The 8563-nt window shown below is 46.7% G+C and overlaps 1 protein-coding gene across 1 annotated transcript in view; it reads right to left on the bottom strand.

Moving 5' to 3' along the window:
- The window catches only part of glis2b (GLIS family zinc finger 2b), a 29194-nt gene extending 20882 nt beyond the window's left edge, over window positions 1–8312 (bottom strand). The window contains exon 1 of the mRNA XM_014340629.2: window positions 8185–8312. The gene's annotated coding sequence lies outside the window, so the exon portion shown is untranslated. The remainder of the gene's footprint in view (window positions 1–8184) is intronic.
- Window positions 8313–8563: the final 251 nt, after the last annotated feature.

Genomic DNA, 8563 nt, shown 5'->3' with positions numbered 1-8563 from the left:
AGAGAAGAGAAGAGAAGAGAAGAGAAGAGAAGAGAAGAGAAGAGAAGAGAAGAGAAGAGAAGAGAAGAGAAGAGAAGAGAAGAGAAGAGAAGAGAAGAATATCTGATTGGCATCCCCACCCAGGCTTACTTTGACCTCCACAGTAACTCTGCTGGGCCCGTCTCCCCTCTGCAGCCTACCGACTGCATTCCCTCCAGCCCTCACTCCTCATCTCCTCTTTGCTCTCACATACTTCCACATAAACAAAACATGCCTCATCTCCATTCCCTCTTGACTCGCTCTTCACTTTTTACATCTATATACTCAGCGTCTGTCATCGCTCTCTCCCCTTCTTTTTCCTCTCATTTGTTGACTTCTCTCACGACTCTTTATCTCTCTTTTCCCTGCTGCCCCCCCTTCAGTCCATTCCTGTGGCCGCTCCCCACAGGCAGTGATGCAATCCTCTGACTCCTGCGCGCAATCACAGGGTCTGGAGTTGGAGCACCAGCCAAGCAGGGGCGTCACCACACCACACTCAGTAGGAAAGCAACGGCGGAGGAAAGAAGGGAGGTGGGGAGACGAAAGAAAGGAAGGAATGAAGCCAATGAGAGAGGAAGTTAAAACAGCCCGACACTGTGTGAGCTCTGGGTGATAGAAGAAGGAAAAAAACAAAACAGCTATGATAAAAGTGAGCATTTATGTTTCCCAAAGCAAAAGTTTGGGTGATTTTTTGCTTGCGTGCGTTCAGCTGTGTATCCTCTTTCGAGCACACTAAATTACATCTACTGAAGGAACTTCTGAAATTATTTAATTTATCAAACATCGGGACTCTCCACCCCCACACCCATCCTCACATCAGCCTACTAACCAGCTGCGGCTGTTTTGCTGGGATTTACTGAAAAGGGTCTGTATTTCGGAAGTGACGGTTCTTTGCTACTCCCACACTAGATGCTGTCATTCCAGCTGACTCACACAAACATTAGCATTATTCTAACAGCCAGACGTGCGATATGACATTTAAGCGAAGGAGCGAATTTCATTGTTTGATTTGGAGGTCTGCATTTCTCTCAAAGTAAACCTCCTTTCCTCTTCATTTCCTTGGTGGGGCAGTGCAGATGAAATATGTTAATACTATGTATATACAACAGACGTGGAGTGAAATTCTTTCCACTAAAAGTCTGAATCGTATAGCACTTTAAAGTAACTAAAAAGATTTAAACTTATGTTATGAATTTAAAAAAATGATTCCACGAGCGCGTGGACCCACCTCTGCTTTACCAACTGTGCCGAGGCAGACCTCCCCTAAAGGCAGCAGAAATGAGCGCAAGGTCAGGATAGGAATGCAAAGCACTGGCACCTGCCTAAATCTTTAAATTACCAGGTTGTCTCAGCAACACACACACACACACACACAAGCTATTGTTGACCACTCCCTAAAACCCAGCTCAGGATTTAAGCCTAAAGAGAAATGACTTCAGCTCAAAGCCAACAGGTGTGTACACTAAAATTTGAGGATGTATGAAAGTATATACTTAAATTACGATGAGAGCTTTAAACTCTTTTCAAAACATCTCAGAGTGCATAAAACGTCTTCAGCTGAACTCTCAACAGGACAAGTTATTTTCTCACTGGTAACATCCCAGAATAAAGCATCTGAGTAAGAAAGCATGGGAAAGTCAGAGAACCCCATCTTTCCCTTTCTCCTCTACAAAGTTCAAAACAGTCATAGGGCATTTTATTAGGGTTGATACTTATAGAAACTGAGGCACATTAAGAAGAACTGAATTACTTTTAGCACCGGTGGATCTGTCCCTGTGGTCTATTGATTCATCAAGGATTGGGGTGCGAATTATAGTATGCATCCACACAGTGCGGGCACACACAGACATACCGACTGTCCGGCTCTTGGGTACGAACCCATGCACGAGTGAGCTGCATGCTTAGCTGTGTGCTGTGGAGTTCAGACCAGTTCAGAGCGCTGTGGTACCGCTCCAGCTTTTGGGAGGGGTTCGTCTGTCTCACAGTCATTTCCTGGACGGGAATATTATAGCACCACACGCATGAGAAACAAACCCCTTTCTTTTTACACACTGACTCCAGCCACTTTCATTTGCTTGCAACTCAATAGAGAAATCCCTGGGAAGTAGGTCTTCTTATTCAATAGCCTCAGTAATATGATTCCAACAACAACTTTATGCAACGCGGCCTCCTGTAGGCTCGAGGCAAGGCACGGAGTCGGTGGGCGCTCTCTTTATTTTGCAGGCTTACGTCTGCTGCACCTTTAACTTTTAAACTCCTTCACCCCTGTCGCTTTCTCTCAAGCGGGGCTGGGCGACACCTGTGCACCAACTGTACTGAATGGCAATAACAAAGAAGGCGGGGCACGGGCCCAGATGTGCTCTGGGAGTGTCTCCACTGGTGCGGCTTTGTTAGCATGTGGGTCTATACGTGTGCACGAATGTGTTCATGTACAAAGAGGAGGGACAGAAGAGGGGCTTTGCTTTCCAAGCCAAAGCATAATGAAAAGGAAGGAAAACAGGAAGAGGGAGAAATGCACAACAGCAGAGAGCAATTAGTAGACTAAGTGACGTGATGCATGTTTTCATGTTATGGACAGCAGCAGGACTGTTGTGGAGCTCCTGCTTCTTTAAATCTCGGTGTACCCCCAACTCCCAGACTGTCTGCTATACCTCCATTTTAGCCCTTCTTCGTCCCTCTCCAGTGATCGCACGTATACATGTAGGCACAAAGCTTGTGTTGTCTTTTCCTTGTGAGGCTCTGCCAACTTAATGGCAGCCCTGTGTTCTCCCTCCTCACATGGAGCGCCTGTTTTCTCTGAGTAACCCGCCGCCCCATGTCTCCTCCCACCAAGGCTGGCAATATGACAAGGTCAATATGACAGTCTTTTCTCTCCCTCTCTCTTTTTCTACCTTTGTCTCCCACCCCTCTCCTTTTTTCTCTGTATTTCTGTGTTCTAGCTCAACTGGTGACAGGCTCCACCCTGCAGCTTTCATCTTTTTTTCCCTTTTTTTTTTTTTGAAGCTCCATCCAAGAGTGGGAAGCAGGGAAAAAGAGAGCAGAGAGACAGATGCAAAGGGACAGATGGAGGGTGACTGAGATGGCGACAGACAGAGTTGAGCATAATGCTGTAAAATGGAACAGCACTAAACTCTCGATTTAAATTTGTTGACGCGTCCAAGTCGTGCAATCAGTTGGAGCTGAGCGTCAGAAAGATCTGGTGCCGATTCCTCCTCTCGTTTTGGCGAAACGAAAGATCGAACGGCGAAGAACCAAATAAATGTGTTGTGGAACAAACCGCACATCGGCAGCCTGAGAAAGAGTCTCAGTTAGAGCTGAAGGTCAAGAAAATAGCCATGCTCTTGCATCTGAATCAATGCCAACACTTTAGAATCAGATAAGGAATGGCAAAGTCAACTATGACTGACAGCACCGATTATTAAAGACACGAGCAAACAAAGAGCGAGTACGCGGCTTTCAGATGGCGACCATCAATAGTTAAGATGGCCACTGAAGCCAATTCACTTTTAGCGAGCAAATAAAAACAGTGAGGCTGTTTCACAGAAGCGTCTGAGGTCAGAATTAGTCTCAAAAAGCAGCCTCAAACTTAAAACATTCCCAAATTACATAAGGCTCCCTGGTAAGAGGGAAAAAAAGGGAAAACAACCACGGTACATATGAATTAAATTAGTGCTGGCAACATCTCCACAACACCACAGAGAAGGTACAAACACTAAGAGGCCAAACTTTCCCCCCCTCTAACTCTCTCTCTTTTACTGCATGTATAAGATGGAGAATGTCTTATGTAATGTACACGAAGCTGGGAGCTCATGGAAAGTGGGAGACAAAAAACGTGAGGGAAGGACGGAGGAAGAGAAGGGAATAGAAGCCGAGTTGAACGCGAGGAGGAAATGGCGTCTCAGGGAATTAGGGATGGAGGGGAAGAGGGTGGTAGGAGGGAGGGGGGTGAAGGGGGCAAAGTCTGGAAGCTAGCTGACAGGATTGGATATGCCCAGACAGAGAGCCAGGCCCAGGCCCAGACTTGAGAGCCTTATGTGAATCTCAGAAATGCCTCACCCATCTCTCTCCCTCACCCCCTTCTCTTAAAAAGAAAAAAAGAGAAACCCTCACAATTCCTCCCTTCCCAGTCCGATACTCCTCAGCCATACTCACGGGCAGAGCTCCTCCCTTTCTTTTCTCCTCAAACAAGCAAACACACAAAGTCAAACTGGACTGCTGTAGTGCCCCTGAGCACATACGACAGAATCCAGGGTGTTGACCGAGCAAGTAAATAATAACATAAACCAGCTGCGGCTCCACTTCAACCACAATACTTTGGGTATATTACTGTACAACTGGCAGATCCCTTAACTCAGCTCTCTGATCCCTTAAAGGGTCAAACTAGATCTACTTTTACTTTCATTTGCAAGTTAAACAGTAACAATGAAGCTGGAAATGAATCAAAAGTACAAAAAGGAAAAAGGAAAGGAGAATAAAAGGGAAAAAAAGAGAGCGTCTTCCTCTAAAATCTCCCATGTCTTAGCTCTCTTTCTCTATCTTTCCTCATCAGTAGTGCCCTGCCCCAGACATGGTCTGCATATTGTCTGCAAGGCTTTGCGAGCTGAAATTCTCTCATGATAGAAATACTGAGCAGGGAGTGCAGAAGGCGCTTTAAAGAGAATGGGAAGAGGTAGGGCGGGGTGGTTGGAGTGAAGCACTGAGTTGTCTGTGTTTATTTTGGAAATGCAGGACTGCACACTTGCAGCAGAGGAACTGACCCTAAACTTCACCGATCCTCACAGAAAAAGCCAAACCCGAGCACTCATTTAGGATGTCCCACACAGGTGATTTAAGAAAAGGGTAGACCATATATCCCCTCGGGGCAGGGGGCTGAGGGGTAGTTTAACCCACCCTGGGGACACAGGAATGGTCTGCTCGAGGAGGAAGCAGTGAGGCCGTGAGGTGATTAGTGGTTACAGTTTAACTGGAGAAAAATGCACGGTGCGTGAGCCCCAGCCAGCCTGGGAGCAAAGCGGTATGCACTGGTCTTTTTCAGTTTTCAAACTAGAATGAGTCAAGTCACTGTATGCACTTTGTCTATTCTTAATGCATGGGTCCAAGAGTGTGACCCATACAGACACATCAGTCTGCAGCGCTCCAAAATATGTCTGTGTCATTCAGCAAGCACGTGGCAATGATTAGGAATAAAAGATTTGATTCGTCTGGAAGTGATTTACTATTATATACAAGTTTATCTACATTCAGGTATTGAGATTTACATGGAAGTAGCCACCAGGTCACAATGTTCAGCTTGAGGCTACAAGAGAGGACTTTACTAACCAGTGGATGATGCCAAAGTGGTTTTATCCACCCTTTATGTACGGTTAGTGGTAAGCAATTGAATGATTACATTGCCGTAGCGTTTTGGCAATAATTTAATTAATTAATGATAACAGGCAACTCATTCATTGCGACTTATCTTCAAATAGGCACAGCTTTCTTAGAAATGTATCCAAAAACTGACCATCCTCTCTTCTCCGCCTAGCTTCAGTACAAAGACATTTCTTCTGGCACAACACTTGCATCTCCTCGATCACTGGTAACGAGCTTGAATGCACGACCCCGCCAAATGCGTTCGAGACGTGACATTTCCCTAATGCATGAAGCACGAGGCTGTTCATCTGATTAGCGTTAACTCTCTACAAATGCAAACCCCAGAAAGGACAGGCTCTGCCATGGGAAATCTCAAGTGCTGCAGCTCTTATCCCTGGGAAGATAAACGCAAGTGTGTATCAGGTGCCTTGTTTTCACTGCATGCTGCCTCATTCACTGACCACTGTAATCCTCCCTCCCCTGCTGCTGAGTTGCCTTTCAGCTCGCCTGTAATCCCTAGCAGCTACGGAGCCCCACTGTGATATTAATTCGAACACTCAACTTGGCTTTACCAAGCAGGTTTGTGCAACTTACATCCCACCCACTTACTGGTAGCAATCCTTGCCCTCCGCACAGTGTTTTTTCCCCTCCTAAGTAGCAAACATATTGTTGTGGTTTTACATGAAACTGTGAAAAAAACCCAACTTGCTTCTGCCACCTTTTAGACTTTAGATGAGGATTTCTTTGGCGGCAATGCAAAAAGCACAATGTAACAATCAAATCTATGGTGTCCATTTGTATTGGGCCTCGTTTAAGGTATTAAGCACAAGTGCACCCTGGGTTCCCACCATCTCTCTAGCACAAACCTCGTGGTAATGCTGACGCAGGAGTACGCCTTTGAGTTCCACCTTTTCCACCATAAAACAGCTGCCGTTCCCTCACAGTTTGGACCAAAACTGAATGATGTCACGGTTGCGGTGCAATCTCAAGACACATGGAAAATTGAGGAGGGGGTGAATACCACACCCATGATCTGATTTTAGAGACTGGCACGGTGGACAGCCTTAATAGTACATATCCTCTGAGGAACCAACTACAGCAGCCAAAGGCTGTCAGACCTATAACTCTGGCTAGCACTCGGTGCAAGTTGTTGCTCCCAGCAGCAGTCCAGTTCCCTACATATGGCCAAGTATGAATTAAGGGAAGGAAAAGGAAATATACAGCAAGAAAATTACACACACACATCCTGTGAGCGTGGAATGCCACCACAAAGATGCACAGCTGGAGCTCTGTGGACATCTGGCTTTATGGTGGAGATGAGAGACTTTTCTCTGCAATGACTAAATGTTGTGGGAGAGAGTCGTTGCCTGAATAGCGATGGTGATAAATGCCTTTCCGTCTGACCACAGCCTTTCTCTCGGATGGATGTTATGGTTGACCTGCGGCTGAACTGATCATCAGCTGACTGGATAAACAATGCAGCCAGTGGGCTGTGGATGTGAGGAGCACCTGTGCTCACAGTTCTGAGAAGGTTTATGGATTACATAGTGGGGGCCTCAGGGAGGGAGCAAAAGGAGTCTCTCCCTGTGCAGAAAGCCTCCACGGCCTCTTTCGCTCCTTCCCCACATTCTTTGAGAGAGGTCCAGTGGGCCTGTGGCCAGACCTCCTCTCTCCACATGCTGCCTGTGTGACGGTTTTTCTCATGCACCAACACACTATATTGTTCACAGAACATCTCACAGTCACCTTGGAAATATACAGTCATCCAGCTCTTATCCCAGCCGCTGAGTGTGCCTCGTTCTGCTTGTGGCCTAATGCGTTTTAATGATCAGGCCTTATTACCCTCCAGCGTAGGCCTTGTTAGGTCTGCCTTGGCAGGGCAGAGCTCGGCTCTCTCTCTCTCCTGGCATCTTCTGGAACAATGGGACCAGGGGAGGCAGCCAATGGGGAGAAGGTCCATCCCAGGCCCAGTCCCAGTGTGCACACAATTAGGCTTAGGAACAGTGGAATTGCTTAATTGGAGGAAAATAGCGCTTTATCTAGGTTTCTCTGCCAGGGCTCATCCTTGCCCCCCTGTGCTACATGCTTGGTCGCATCTAACTCAGAACTGGATGGAAAAAAATGACACAATGGCAGGCATATAAAAAGACCTAAAAGGGGTCTTAAGATCATAGTTATGGGCAAAATATTCCATTTAATCACAGCACATTTTATACCCAGTTGCAGCAAGATGAAAAGTTTAAGTGAGAAAATGAGTTTAAAAAAAAAAGAAGTATTTTCTCATCTTCGTTATTTACCAATAACAAACATCACCGGTTTACGTATCACTCACAAGCATGGAGACGTTGAACTCTCTATCAGATGCGGTGGCAAACATCAGAGAGCTTCTATCAGGGAGGCTCTGTCTTGCACAACAGCTGGCTGAGCGGTGATGCATGCCTCTATATAGGGCGAGATTTGTGACACTGCTCTAAAAATGTCTCTCTCGGAGTCTGTGGAGAGGGATGCTGGATTAAGAACGGATGCAGACACGCGGAAAAGGTCGGTGACGCGGTTTGTGGGTGAATGGCACAAAACCCGGCGATGGCACGCTCGCCTCTACCGGCCTGTTGGCTGTGACAGAGCGGGGAGTCCTGGCTGCAGGATTTTCGGCGCACCGCTGGAGAGAGTCCCCGAAAATAGGTCACTGCCCTGTTTGAACTCGCGCAAATTTTCCTCACAAAGCAGGAGCGCACTCACACCAGCGTGACCACGCAAGACAAGTGGGCACAACACACAGAACTGACGTCTCAGATAGGGTTGCCTTTGGCTTACCTTGAAGCGAGAATGCCGTGGATGTGGTCGAGATATCTCCGGCTTGGTCCCGATCTCTGCTGTGCAAACTTCGCACGCAAAGTCCCGTGGCTCTAACGGCGTCTGTGTCAAGAAGACCCCTCGTCAGTTTGTTGCTTTTTCTACGTTAAAAACGAAATAAACAGCTGTCATGTCTTGGGAAAATAGAACTAGGTGTCTGGAGAGGCGGTCCGTTTGCAGACCATTGTCAGGATTATTTCTAAGCATTGAAAAGCAAACATAAGCCTTAAAACGCAGCGTGTGTGACAGCTGCTCGTTTAAATAAAGGCTTGTCTACGAGGATGACAGCCTTGTCTGTGGTCGTGGGGTGATATTTTGCATGTTATCCCGACACTGGAAA

Source organism: Haplochromis burtoni, unplaced genomic scaffold (assembly GCF_018398535.1).
Source record: "Haplochromis burtoni strain Fernald_Lab_line unplaced genomic scaffold, NCSU_Asbu1 Contig_336, whole genome shotgun sequence".
NCBI lineage: Eukaryota > Metazoa > Chordata > Actinopteri > Cichliformes > Cichlidae > Haplochromis > Haplochromis burtoni.
Note: the sequence above shows the minus strand (reverse complement) of the source record. Positions and strands in the feature narration are given on the sequence as shown.